Source organism: Desmodus rotundus, chromosome 1 (assembly GCF_022682495.2).
Source record: "Desmodus rotundus isolate HL8 chromosome 1, HLdesRot8A.1, whole genome shotgun sequence".
Classification (NCBI taxonomy): Eukaryota; Metazoa; Chordata; class Mammalia; order Chiroptera; family Phyllostomidae; genus Desmodus; species Desmodus rotundus.
In genome coordinates, this window is record NC_071387.1 from 144,940,682 (window position 1) to 144,954,145 (window position 13,464).

At 45.8% G+C, this 13,464-nt stretch overlaps 1 protein-coding gene and 1 non-coding gene across 2 annotated transcripts in view; one reads left to right on the forward strand and one right to left on the reverse strand.

Annotated features, from left to right (window-relative positions):
• The window catches only part of CAMK4 (calcium/calmodulin dependent protein kinase IV), a 196,622-nt gene that overhangs the window by 49,937 nt on the left and 133,221 nt on the right, over positions 1–13,464 (forward strand). The gene's annotated exons all lie outside the window — the stretch shown is intronic.
• Positions 8,989–9,192, reverse strand: LOC128779797 (small nucleolar RNA SNORA74). The gene has a single exon (XR_008425870.1). It is a non-coding gene; the product is annotated as a small nucleolar RNA SNORA74 (small nucleolar RNA).

The window sequence follows — 13,464 nt, forward strand, 5'->3', positions numbered from 1 at the left end:
GAGCATATAATTTGTTAATACCAATTAGCAACATTGTTTGCTCATTAATGTGAAATTAAGGAGATTTAATCTAGAACCCTTTAGAATTCTGCTATACTTTCAGTTGTATAACAACACTTCAAGGCTCCTCATTATGTCTAGAAGCCCAAATTCTTTTTTTCTTTTCTTTTCTTTTTTTAGAGAGAGAGGGGATGGGAGGGAGGAAGAGAAGGAGAGAAACATCGATGTGAGAGAAACCTCGACTGCTTGCGTCTTGTATGCACCCCAACTGGGGACTGAATCTGCGACCTTTCCCTCTGTAGGATGATGCACAACCAACTGAGCCACAGCAGTCAGGGCTCCAAGTCCACATTCTTCAGCATAGCATTCAAGACCTTCTACAATACGAATTATTTACAGATTTAATGCTCGTTACAACCTTCTGCATAGGCTATTTTAAGGCACAACAAATTATTCTTCATTACCTGCCCAGGTATCTTTGACAGGCAGTCAGCTTACTGTTGATTCACCTTAACCATTATGGAGCAAAATAACACAGCACGTGAGCATCTTATTTCCCTTAGTGGGGAAGCCTATTAGGGTAAATGGAACAGATGACCCATACCTTATCACAATAATGCTGATAAATTTGTCAATTATGAATTAAAATGGGCTGCCTCCTGCCTGTTCCTGCAATTTGTCATGTTCTGGCTCCCACTCTAGTATCATCAAGGAGGTACCCCCAGGTGTTGACAGTTTATATTTCTCTGCAAGTTTGACAACAGGCTAGGTTAAGGGTGATAAAGTCAAAGGAACTGCTGTTAAAAAATAATGTTAAAATGTTCTCAAGTCAGACCTGTGTGTAGTCAGGGGTAGGCTGACTTCCAAGACACATCTGTGAGATTTATTTGTAAAAATGAACTTGTGCTTAGAACTAAAATCCTGGGTATAGCAGGTCTACATTCTGGGGCTCCGGAGCTCTGTCTTTCTTCCACTTGACCTCTGTTCCTGTTCAAATTCAGTTATTTTCTCCCTCCAAACTTTGGATGAAGCTAGCAATGGATGTGCTGCTCTTATCGGACTGAATTCCATAGTCTGTCTTCCCACCACTGAACAGCAGAGGTTGAGGGGCCACTGATTAAGTCTGTGAGAACATTGAGTTCAGAGCCCAGATCTGTCTCAGCACCTGTGGGGGTGACCTCAGCACCGGTGTGGTGCAGAGCTGTGCTGGCCTCAGCGGTGTGCTGTGTGTGGGCCCAGCCCACTGTCAGCACATCTTCCCTGGCCCTTCAGCTAGAAGCTCTGGTTTCTCTCAGGATCTTAGATTCCTCTCCTCCAAGAACTATGTTGAAACCTCAAATATATGTGTGGTTTTCAGGGCAAACTGGCAAGAGAAAAAAAATAGAAAAAATGAGCAGGATTCCCCCCAAATTGTGAAGTATAAGAGCCCATTTTCACAGGTCCTCACCAGAGACAGGTTTTCTTCTCTGCATTTTAGGAGCTTATACCTCGGCCATGGCTGCAGCTTCAGGGTCAGGGCCAGGAGAGAAGAGGGAGGGGTCCCCAGCAGTCCCCCACTCTGGTTCTGACAGTCCCCCTGTCCAGTCCTCTCTGCGTTATTCCCATCCTGCCCATGGAGCAGTGCTGAGATTCACCGCCTTTAGGACAAAGCTGAGATCAAGGAGGGAAAACCAATCAGCTCACTGCTTTGCTGGTCGTTTGTCCAGTTCTGACTTCCTGCCCCAGTCTGCCCGCTGCTGCGTCCTTCCAGAATCTGTGGATACCAGCTTCTCTATTCTGTCCTGAGCTCATGGTTGTCATCAGTCGGGGCACAGCTGGCTGTGGACTTGCTCTTCTTGGTGACCCCAGAACCATGTGTTCTCATTCTTTAAGAAGAAGAAAGGGGAGGAAAGAAAGTGAGTCTGGACAGTAAGGAGACTTTATAATTAAGTAGACAGTGTTTGCTTTATTAACAGCCCTTTGAAGTGCTATGATGGTTGGCATGAGGTACGTTTATTTTATTCTTCTCTCAGGGTATTCTTCCTGAAGGTGGACAGAGTTGGCTGCATAGATTCAGGGACAAGAGAGTGGGTGTGCTATCCCTGGTTCCAAGACTCACAGTATTTGTCCGGTTCTGCACTTCTGAGCCTCTTGGTCTGTGTGGTTTAGGTCTGGCCAGAGGTGGGACCAGCTGTGAGTGGCTCACCCTGGGCCTTCCTGACACTGCCCGTCCAGCTGTCCTGCACACTGTTGGTCTGTGCTCATTGCCAGCTGAATATGGAGGGGCAGCAGGCCTCCAGGGCTCTTGGTAGAGCCACATGGTGGAGAAGCCTTGGGTTCCTGAGTCACTGTATGGAGAGGGATGAGCCATGGTGGCTTCCTGGCCTGCATAATGGGACACAAGGAATGAGTACATTTCACTGGACTCGACACTGAACGGTCCATTATGATAGCTCAACATTATTATCTTAACAGACAAAGTCTTTTTTGGGCACTTAGTGTCTCCCTGGTTTGATCACTGAGTGTCAGACCTTTGATGAGTCACTTTCTGCATCTCCTCTTCGTTTAAGCCCCTGCTGAATGGGGTGTGTTGATTTCACCCACCAGCATTACTTTCGCTTCTTGCAGCCAAGTTGAAAGATAAAGCCAACTCTGGAAGGAGAGAGCATATGAAGACAAGGTGTTATTGTTACCGTAATGTTGAGCACCATTCTGCCAAGAACACAGAGAAGAATTATTAATCATCCCTCACCTTGACAGAGCATAAGTACTGTTTCTGCGGTTGTGATCCTCAGATCATTAAACAGCACACATTCCCACTGATGGTGCCGCCTTCCATCTGATGATCATCAAGCGTCCTTGAGTAGTGTCACTCATGGCACTGTGCTAGTAACAGCCACCAGGAGAAGCCAAGAAGGTTTTTTGACATACTTGGTTAAATTTATTCCTAGGTTTTTATTCATTTTTTGATACATTTGTAATGGGATTGTTCTCTTAGTTTCCCTTTCTTATAGTTCATTATTGGTATATAAAAATGAAACTGATTTCTTACCCTGGCTGGTGTGGCTCAGTGGATTGAGTGCTGGCCTATGAACCAACAGGTTGCCAGTTCAATTCCCAGTCAGGACACATGCTTGGGTTGTGGGCCAGGTCCCCAGTGCAGGGTATGCAAGAGGCAACTGATTAATGTTTCTCTCACACATAAATTTTCCTCTGCCTCTCTTTCTCCCTCCCTTCCCCTCTCTCTAAAAGTAATTAATAAAAATCTAAAAAAGTAGCATTTTGATAAAATCTTGAGGATTCTCTATATATAGTATCATGTCATCTGCCCATAATGACAGTTTTACTCCCTCCTTTCCAATTTAAAGCCTTTTATTTTTTCTTCTTGTCTGATTGCTGTGTCTGGGACTTCTAGTACTGTGTTAAAAATAGTGGTGAAAGTAGATATCCCTGTCTTGTTCCCGATCTGATGGATAACACTTTTAGTTTATGCCCATTGAGTATGATGTTGGCTGTGGGTTTCTTATATATGGCCTTTACGTTGAGGTATGTTCCTTCTATTCCCACTAGGCCAAGAGTTTTTATCATAAATGGGTGCTGGATTTTATCAAATGCTTTTATTGTATCTGTTGATATGATGTGATTTTTATCCTTCATTTTGTTTATATAGTATATCTCATTTGTTGATTTTCAGATATTGTACTAACCTTGCATGCCCAGAATAAATCCCACTTGATCATAGTGTATAATCTCATGTGTATGTGTGTGTGAGTGTGTATAATCTTATAAACGTGTTGCTGGATCATGTTTGCTAAAATTTTCTCGAGGATTTTAACATCTATGTTCATCAGGAATATTGGCCTATAATATTCTTTGTAGTGTCGTGATTTGGTTTTGGAATTAGAATAGTGCTGGCCTCATAAAGTTAGCTTGGGAGTCTTCCTTCCCCTTGAATTTTTTGGAATAGTATGAGAAGGATAGGTGTTAGTTCTTCTTTGAATGTTTGCCAAAATTCCCCTGTGAAGCCATCTGGTTCAGGTATTTTATTTTCTGGGAGTTTTTTAAAATTACTTCTTTAATTTCATTAGTTGTAATTGGTCTCTTCAGATTTCCTGCTTTGTCCTGATTGAGTTTGGAAGATGGTATGTTTCTAGGAATTTATCCATTTCATCCTCATTGTCAATGCATTGGCATATAGTTGTATGTAGTGTTTTCTTACAATTCTTTGCATTTTTGTGGAGTCAGTTGTTAGCTTCTCTCATTTCTGATTTTATTTATTTAGGTACTGTCTTTTTAAAAAAAATTTTGTAAAAAAATTTATTTTTAGATAGAGAGAGGAAGGGGGAAGATAGAGAGAGAGAGAGGGAGAAACATCGATTTGTTATCCCACTTACTTATGTATTCATTGATCGCTTCTTGTACGTATCTTGACCAAAGATCAAACCTGCAACCTTGGCTTATCAGCACGACTCTCTAACCAACTGAGCTATCTTTCCAGGGCTCTCTCTTTTTGTTGCTGAGTCTGGATAAAGGTTTGTCAACCTTACTTATACTTTCAAAGAACAGCTTTTGGTTTCATTGATCATTTGTATTTCTTTTCCTTTTAGACTGTATTTTGTTTATTTCTGCTCTGATCTTTATTATTTCCTTTCCTCTACTCACTTTGGGCTTTGTTTGTTCTTTTTCTAGTTCCTGTAAGTGCGAAGTTAGATTGTTTATTTGAGATTTTTCTTGTTTTTGAGGTAGGCGTATAATTACATAATTTTTCCTCTTAGTACTGCTTTTGCTGTGTCCCTTAGATTTTGGGTTGTTGTGTTCTCATTTTCATTGGTTTCAAGGTATCTATTGATTTCTTCCTTGATCTCTCTGTTGGCCCTTTCATTGTTTAGTAGCATGTAATTTAGCCTTCATGTCTTTGTGTGTTTTTCAGTTTTTTTCTTGTGATTGATTTCCAGTTTTATACCATTATGGTTAGAGAAGGTGCTCAGTATGATTTCAATCTTCTTAAGTTTATTGAGACTTGTATTGTCTTAACATGTGGTCTGTCCTAGGAAATGTTTCCTGGGCACTTGAAAGGAATGTATATTCTGCCACTTTGGGATGAAATGCCCTGAAGGTATCAGTTAAATCCATCTGATGTAGTGTGTCCTTTAAGGCTACTCTTTCTGATTTTCTGTCTGAAAGATCTGTCCATTGAAGTCAATGGGATATTAAAATCTCCTACTATGACTGTGTATCTGTTGATTTCTCCCTCTATGTTCTTCAAAATTTGTTTTACATATTTTGGTGCTCTTATATTAGGTGCATAAATGTTTACAAACATTATATCCTCTTGTTAGATTGTTCCCTTTAACATTCTTTGTCTCTTACTATAGCCTTTTTCTTAAAGTCTGTTTTGTTAGATGTAAGTATTGCTATCAGCTTATTTTTTTCATTTCCATTTGCATAAAATATCTCTTTCCATCCTTTTACTTTTAGTCTGTGTGTATCTTTCATTTTGAGGTTGGTCTCTTGTAGACAGCATGAGTCTTATTTTCTTATCCATTCAGCTACCCTATGTTTTTTTATGGAACATTTACACCATTTACATTTAAATAAATATTTTCCTCTCCTCCTGCTCCTCCTTCTTGTTCAAGAAGATCCTTTAACTGTTCTTGTAATACTTGTTTGGTGATAATAAACTCATTTAGCTGTTTCTTGTCTGGGAAACTCTTTATTTCTCATTCAATTTTTTATTTAAAAATTATTATTTTGATTGATTTTATAGAGAGGGGACAGGAAAGAAAGAGAGAGAAAGAGAAACACCAATGGGTTGTTCCACTTATTGATGTATGCATTTGTTGCTTCTGGTATGTGCCCTGACTGGGGATGGAACCTGCAACTTGGGTGTATTGGGAGGACACACTAACCAACTGAACTACCTGGCCAGGGTAAGTGTCCTTCAGTTTTAAATGATAGCCTTGCTGGGTAGAATAGTCTTTCTCTTACTGCTTTTTAAAAATTCTATCTTTATCTTTAATCTTTGCCAATTTAATTATGTCTTGGGGTAGTCCTCTTTGGGTTCCTCTTTTTTGGGACTCTCTGTGCTTCCTGGCCCTGTATGTCTTTTTTCTTCATGAGGTTAGGGAAGGTTTTTTTTTTAATCCTCACCAGAGGACATACTTTCAGAATGCAAAAGCAGGGTGGGGGGGAGAGGGAGACAGGGAGGGAGAGGGAGAGAGGGAGAGAGAGGGAGAGAGATTGAATAGTGATTTTCTATACATGTCCCAACTGGGAATGGAACTCACAAACTTTTCGGTGTATGGGATGATGCTCCAACTGACCAATCCACCTAGCCAGGGCCAGGTTAGGGAACGTTTTAGTCATTATTTCTTCCAATAGGTTCTTGATGTCTTAGTCTTTCTCTTCCCCCTCTGGTACCCTTATGATGTGGATGTTGCTATGCTTCATGTGGTCCCAAAGTTCCCTTAAACTATCCTCATTTTTAAAAATTATTTTTTTCTTTTTGCTGTTCTGATTGGGTGTTTTCTGCTGCCTTGTTTTCCAAATTACTGATTCAGTCCTCTGCTTTATCCAACTGACTGTTTTATCCTTCTAGTATATTCATTTCTGGTATTGTATTCTTCATTTATGACAGGTTCTTTTATTGCTTCTATGTCCTACTTCATGCTTACTATCTCTTTATTTACATCCTCATTAATTTCATTCCTTCTTCCCCTAAGTTTCTTGAGCATCCTCATAACCTTTGTTTTGGACTCCATATCTGGTAGAGTGCTTCCCTCCACTTCATTTAGCTCTTTTTTTCCTGGAGATTTCTTCTGTTCTTTCAACTGGAACATGTTTCTTTGTCTTCCCATTTTGGCAGCCTCTTTGGGTTTGTTTCTATGTATTAGGCAGAATTTCTCAGATTCCCAGTCTTGGCACAGTGGTCTTATGTTGTAGGGTCCTGTGGGATGCAGCCCCCGTGATCACCTGAGCTGGGTGCTCTAGGAATGCCCCTTGTGTGGGTTATGTGGGCCCTCTGTTGTAGTCTTGGTTGCTATTGGCCAGTTCATTGTGAGGTAGACCCTCAAGCTGGTTGACTGTGAGGCTCAACCCTGACCACAGAGTACAAGCTGCACTGCAGGTGCTCGTACATATGAATCCACACAGCAGAATCACCTCAGCAGGATCTTGTGCCTACTGAGGTCTCCCTGTGGACATGCCATTTGTAAAGCTAGTTGGATCCTGCTCTGATGCTGTCTGAAGCTGGCCAATGAGTATTTGGTTCTGGGGCCTCTTGGGAGGGACTCTGGTGTTGGCCAATGTCAGATGCTGCCTGTGACTGATCCTGGGCAACTTTTTCTAACCACAAAGGCATCCACAGTTTATGGCTGCCTCTGATGGCCTGGGTGAGCATGGGAAGGTCCAAGCATTGCACCATAACTGGTTTTTGCCAGCACCAGGCCCAGCGACAGTTCAGCCAAGGTCCCAAGGCACCATGAGATCCACCTCTGCCTGCTTCCACCAAGTGGCTGCCTGTTAGGTTCAGTCACTGAAAGACCTTCTGGTGGTAATTGAGTTGCATGATGTAGGTTCTCAGTGAGCTACCAGGTAGGGGCAAGTGTTTACCAGATTGATACAGGTTCAACCTCAGTGTCAGTGCTGGGTCTGAGGTCACTCAGCAAATGTCCCTGGGTATACCAGCTCTAGCTCTACCACTTGATAGTGCTCACTAATCTTTGTGGTGAGGTGGGTCTCAGGGAGTCATCAGGGTGAGACCAGCAGAATTCATCAGTCCCAAACAGACCAAGATGTGGTTGTGTGAAGTGAGGGCTCTGCACAGGTGTGGCATGTGAGGGAAAAATGTCTCTCATCCTAGAGCCACACAGCTCTGTCTGTCCAAGATTCTGTTGGGAGGCCGAGCTCAACAGGGTGAGGCAGCTGGGAGTCAGGAGGGTGGTGCTAGTGGATGTTCTGTGAGGAAGAGGTGCTGGTCAGACTGGGGGAAGGAGTAGGGAGTGGTTGCCACCTGCGAGCCACACAACTCGATCTGTCCCTACTCGCGTCCTCGCGTCTCCACCCTTCCCACTAGTCTCAATGTGGCTTCTTTACATTTTTGGTTATGAGACTTCCCTTCACCTAGAGTTCAGATGGTTATCCAGGTTGCTTGCTCTATATTTTAATTGCAATTCCAGTTTCATCTTGAGGAGAAGTGAGTGTAACATCCACACATCTTCTACCATCTTGGACCTCTCACAATGTCCTTCCTTTTAAAGAGGATTCATGTTCCATTTTATGGATGGACCACATTGGGTTTACCCATTCGTCCATCAGGGGAACACCTGAGTTGCTTCCACGTTTTCGCTATTGTGAATAATGCTGCTGTGAACACGAGTGTGCACACATCTCTTCCAGACCCTCCTTCAGTTCTTTGAGTAACACCCAGAAGTCGGATCACTGGAGCACGTGATAGTTCTGGGTTTTTTTTCAAGGACCCTCCCTCTTGTTTTCCACAGCAGCTGCACCAGCAGTGTATAAGGGACCCAGACCTGGCTTTCTTTGTAAGAGTGAAACTAAAATGTCAAAACAGGCCACATCCCAAGACTTAAGGTGGCCAGGATCCATAGTCTGAGACCAGCAGTGTGAGTTCAAGGGCTCTGCAGTGGGTCTGTGGGTCCTCAGAGGCCAGGGCACTGCTTCCTGCAGTGGGCGATTCATGGGTCCCCAGGGATGTGGCAGTAGGGCAAGAAGAGCATTCAGCTGTGATCCGATCACTGTGTCACGAAGTGTTCAGTCACCTCGTGTGTGGCTCATCCTAGCAAATGCCTCCCTGTTTCCTTCCTAAAAGAACTGCAGTTCTGTTCAGACCTCCAACAGATGCCTGGACAGCACTCTCCCAGCCTTTGCCCCCAGGGCTGGGTGAGCCCGGTGGGCTGAGGTGCATGGGAGGATGGGCTGGTGGATAAATGTTCCTCAGGCGGGTTGAAAATGCTATCAGAACTATTTAGGCTTTTAAAACCAATTTTGTGTGTCTGCTCTCACACTAGAACTAAGCAGCCTAAGTGAATGCTTAGCACACTGTCAAGAAAGTACAGCTCTGCCTCGCACCAGTGCCAGATGCCACCTGAACAGTGATGGAGGCACCGGGAGGAAGAAGACAGGACAGTCCTCTCCCAGCAGTGAAAGTCCCTCCCAGCAGTGATTCTGCCCAGACAGCTGACTGCTCCTGGAGCCGCTAAGGCTTTTTGACCCGAGAATGACGTGATCTGATGTACATTTTTAAAAGATCACTCTGATTTTTATTTTTCCTTTTAATAATTAAAATGTTTTCAATTAGAGTTGACATTCAATATTAGTTTCAGGTATATAGTATAGTGGTTAGACATTTATAAACTTACAAAGTGATTCCGCCCAGTAAGTCTAGTATGGGCTCTCTTTATAAAGGACTTTAATCTTCCTCATGAGCTCTCCACCCACATGATCTAATCACTCTTAAAGGCCCCTATCTTTATTTATTTTTGGTGGAGTTTGCTGGGGTGACATGGGTTAATGAAATTGTACAGGTTTCAGATGGACAGTTCTACAATGCGTCCCCTGTGTTGTACTGTGTGTTCCCCACTCCAGGTCAGTCTCCTTCCATCACCATGTACCCCCCTTTACCCTTTCATTCCTCCCCCCTCCCCGCATACCTTCTGGGGTCACTTGGTGGTTTGACATTCGAAATGATGTTTGAGATGCGTCTTCAGAGCACAGGTAGGATTTAGACCGGCGAATTTCAGCAAACGTGTCGCAGCAGTCACACTTGGGTGCAGCAAGAACTTTTAAAACATGCAATACCTGACTATTAATTCAGGTTCACTGGCCTCTTTTCAAGGCTGTTGTCATTTTCTTTTTCTTTCTTTTTTTTCTCTTTTCTCCTTTCTTCTCTCTCTTTTATCTCATTTCTCAGATGTTTCTTTCTAATGAATTGACCATTACATTTCCTAAGTTCTAAAATGGCCAACAGACATTTCTTTAGGCTCCTACTTGAAACCACATTGTCTTTTTTTTATTTGACAGCCTAAAGGAAGAGGTCAGTGCCCCTGACTGCATAGTCAGGCATTGCATGATTTAAAATTCTTGGGGCACACCAGTGTGCTGGGGCACCCTGGTTGAAAATCACGTAGACAGATGAAGAGAGTGAGATGTGGTTCTGATACAGAGCAGAGGCACGCGGCCAGGGAGGCAGGAGAGATGGAAGACCAGAGACCTGATCACAGGCCCGTTAGAGGCCTGGGAGTGAGGAGGCAGGGCAGGAAAGCAGAAGGTCTGGCAGGAGAGAAAGGGGACCATCCATGGAGGGGCAGGAAGGGTGGATAGGAGACTGTAGGAGAGACAGGGCAGGCAGAGAGGGAACCCTAGGAGAGGGGCATGGCAGGGAGGACATGGGACACTCCATGGAGGGGGCAGATTTCCCTATCACCTGTCCCTCTTCCCCTTCCCCTCCAGCCATGCCCCCTTCATGGAGTGTCCCCTGTTTCCCTGACCACTTCTAGGGCCCCTGTCCCCCTGCCTTGCCCACTCAATGGGAGGTGGGTCCCCTGTTCCCCTGCCTGCCTTCTCCATGGAGGGTCTTCTGTCCCCACTGCCCTACCCCATCCAAGGAGGGTGGGTTCCTTGTGCCCCCTTCTCTGGCCCATTCATGGAGGGTCCCTTGTGCCCCCTCCATGGAGTGTTTCCTGTCACCCTTGTCCTGCCCCCTCCATGGAGGGTCCCCTGACCACATCCCTCCCCCATGGTGAGTCTTCTGTTTCCTTTCCCTGTCCCATCAATCACAGGTCTCTGGGGCCTGTGCTGTGTTCTCCACTCTTCACATCTCCTGCCTCTGGGCCCCATGCAATGCCCCCTGTCTGTACCTGAAGCACATCTCTCCTGCTCTCCATCTGTCTCAGTTGTACCTGTGCTCTCAAAGCACCTCTCAAATATCATTTTAAATGTCAAATCACAGAGTGAGCTTTAAAAAATATAAATCATACCATGCCGTTCTCGTGCCTGAAAGCTTTAGTAGTTGTGATAGCATTTTCAACCCACCTGAGGGCCCTTTTATCTGTCTGCCCACCTGCCCTACCCTGCATCTCCATTAATCTGGCTGTCCCTGCCCTATGGGCACTTGCTGTCCCTTTGGGGGAGGCTTTCCCAGTTCTCCATGGGGCCAGCTCTGTCTCAGCAGCTAACCCTGAGTTTAAATATGACAAGATCTTGGGGAGCCCTTTCCTGACCCTGCTGGGGAGTCACTGCAGGGGTCCCAACACAGCACGGTGGGGTATTAAATTGCAACAAGTCTCAGAGGTAAGACAGGCCACAATGATGAGACAGGCCATCAAGGTAACCTAGCAACCATCCCGGGTCAGCTAGGTGGGCCAAGGTAACCAGCTGAAGCTAGATGAGGGGACCATAGGCCAAGGATTTCAGGGAGCTGGGAGTGGCTTTGGCAGGGACAGAAAAAGAAACTGTCCCAAAAGGAGTGGGTTCTGCCAGCACCCCAGGAGCAGGGGACAGGGCCTCCGAATCCTCTGGAGAGGAGCGCAGCCTGAGGAGCCCACCTTAGGTTTCTGTCCCGCAGCGGCTGCGATCCCACTCTGTAGAGTGGGCCACTCTGTCTGAGGTCAACTGTTATGGCAGCAATAGAAAGCAATACAGTCCCTATCGCTCCCTATTCACAGCACCTAACTCGGTTTTCTTCATGGTTCTTAGTATCTTCTGAAATAAAGTGCTGTTCTTAGTCACCTGTCTCCCAGCCCCTCTCAGCACCTGAAAGGTAACCTGTGAAGGTCTTGTCCCCAGGACCCAGGTCCAGCAAGTGCCACAGAGTAGCAGACGACACACACATGTTGGATGAGTTCAGGAGTGAAGGGCTCTTTTCTGATTTCAAAAAATTCTATTTTTGTAATAAAATTGATTCATTAACATATAATCTTACCATTTTTATTTGTTTGTCAAAACCTGTCTCAATTTTTGGTTCAGAAATGCAGTAGCTGCTTTGTGAGCCCCCTCAGGGAGGGAGAGGGTCCTGACTGCAGGCCAGGGTCACACTAGGATTTGCCTTCCATCCCCCGTGCCCCACAGGCCAGCGCTTGGGTTCTGGTGGCTCGTTGACCCACGGTGCCCCTGACACTTCATTTCATGTTCACCCGCCTGGTGTTGCTTCCAGCGGGGACAGGGGACTCCCGTCCTGGGGCTGTGATGACCCCAGTGATGTTAACTACTCAAGTTCTTGTTCATTTCTCACCTAGGGACCAGGAATTGCAGCTGTTGGAAGTGGGGCCAGCTCAGGTGCTGTTGGTTGTGGCTGCGGGCCTGTGGGGGGAGCAGGTGGTGTGGGGTGTCCTCTCCTGCAGCCCCCCACTAGCTGACCCTCTGCCCAGCTGCCCCTTCCAGGACAGCAGGTCCCCTCCCTGTTCCCTTTGAGGTTTGGGGACAGTTTCAGGGAGAGAGGGATGTCGGGTGTCTGGACGGTCTCCCTGGGATCAGGAAAGCGGGTGTGTTGGAACGAGTGTGTTGGAACGAGGAGAGGCAGACTGGCTGCCACAGAGGAGAGCTGCTTCTCCCTGGGAAACGCTTCCCGTCAGGAAACACCAGCAAATCAGACGGCAGCTCTGCGGAGGGATGGGTTTTGCCTTCCAAGGATGAAAGTATGAAAACTAAGCCTCAGTGTGTGTTCTGTTGAGAAAACTCAAATAAAACTGCTCTGCAGAGTGTGTCTGTTTTATGAGTTCTGAGCCCTGTGAGCATGTACAGGAAGTGGGAGTGACGGGCACAGTGACAGATGTCAGGCCCCAAAGTGTCTGCCTTGCTCGCTGACGATGGTTAAGCCACGGCTAAGAAGGCCCACAAAGAGCAGCAGCTGTCGGCAGCCCTGTGGTGTTTGCAGGGAGCTGCTCCCCTGATGGTGGCAGAACAGCCTGTGCAGGAGAAGACTCTGCGACTCCGGGGCCTGAGGGCTGTGGGCCCAGAAATGACGGGAGAGGATGCCCTGCCTGGGGTGCTTGTTTCCTTTGTGTGTCTGGACCTGGCTGAGCTGAGGCCACATCCCCTCAGCTGTCCCCGGGTCACCAAACAGCTCTCGGTGACTGCAGCACTGAGCTCAGACCAGAACAGCACCCAGGGCCACCTTCAGACCCCGTCACCATCAACAAGTCAAACTTTGTTTCAAATAAATCACTTCCCAGACAGCAGCCCAGGGACTGGGCCCCTAATTCCTCCCCCAGGCTGATAACAAGACACTGATTTCCTGCCCAAAGCTGGAAAGTATTGAATTAAGAGTCATATCTGTAGGAAAATAATATTGTAATCTCACTCACTCAACCCCATCTCCAGCATGAATCAAGCATTTTATGTTTCTGGTTTTCTCAACGCTCAGAACAGCTTCTCATTTCCTCCTTCTCAGCCTGTTTCCCTCCCACCATGCCTATAAATCAGGTTGTGGCTGTCACAAGCCCTGTGTGTGACCTGCACAACCTCCCT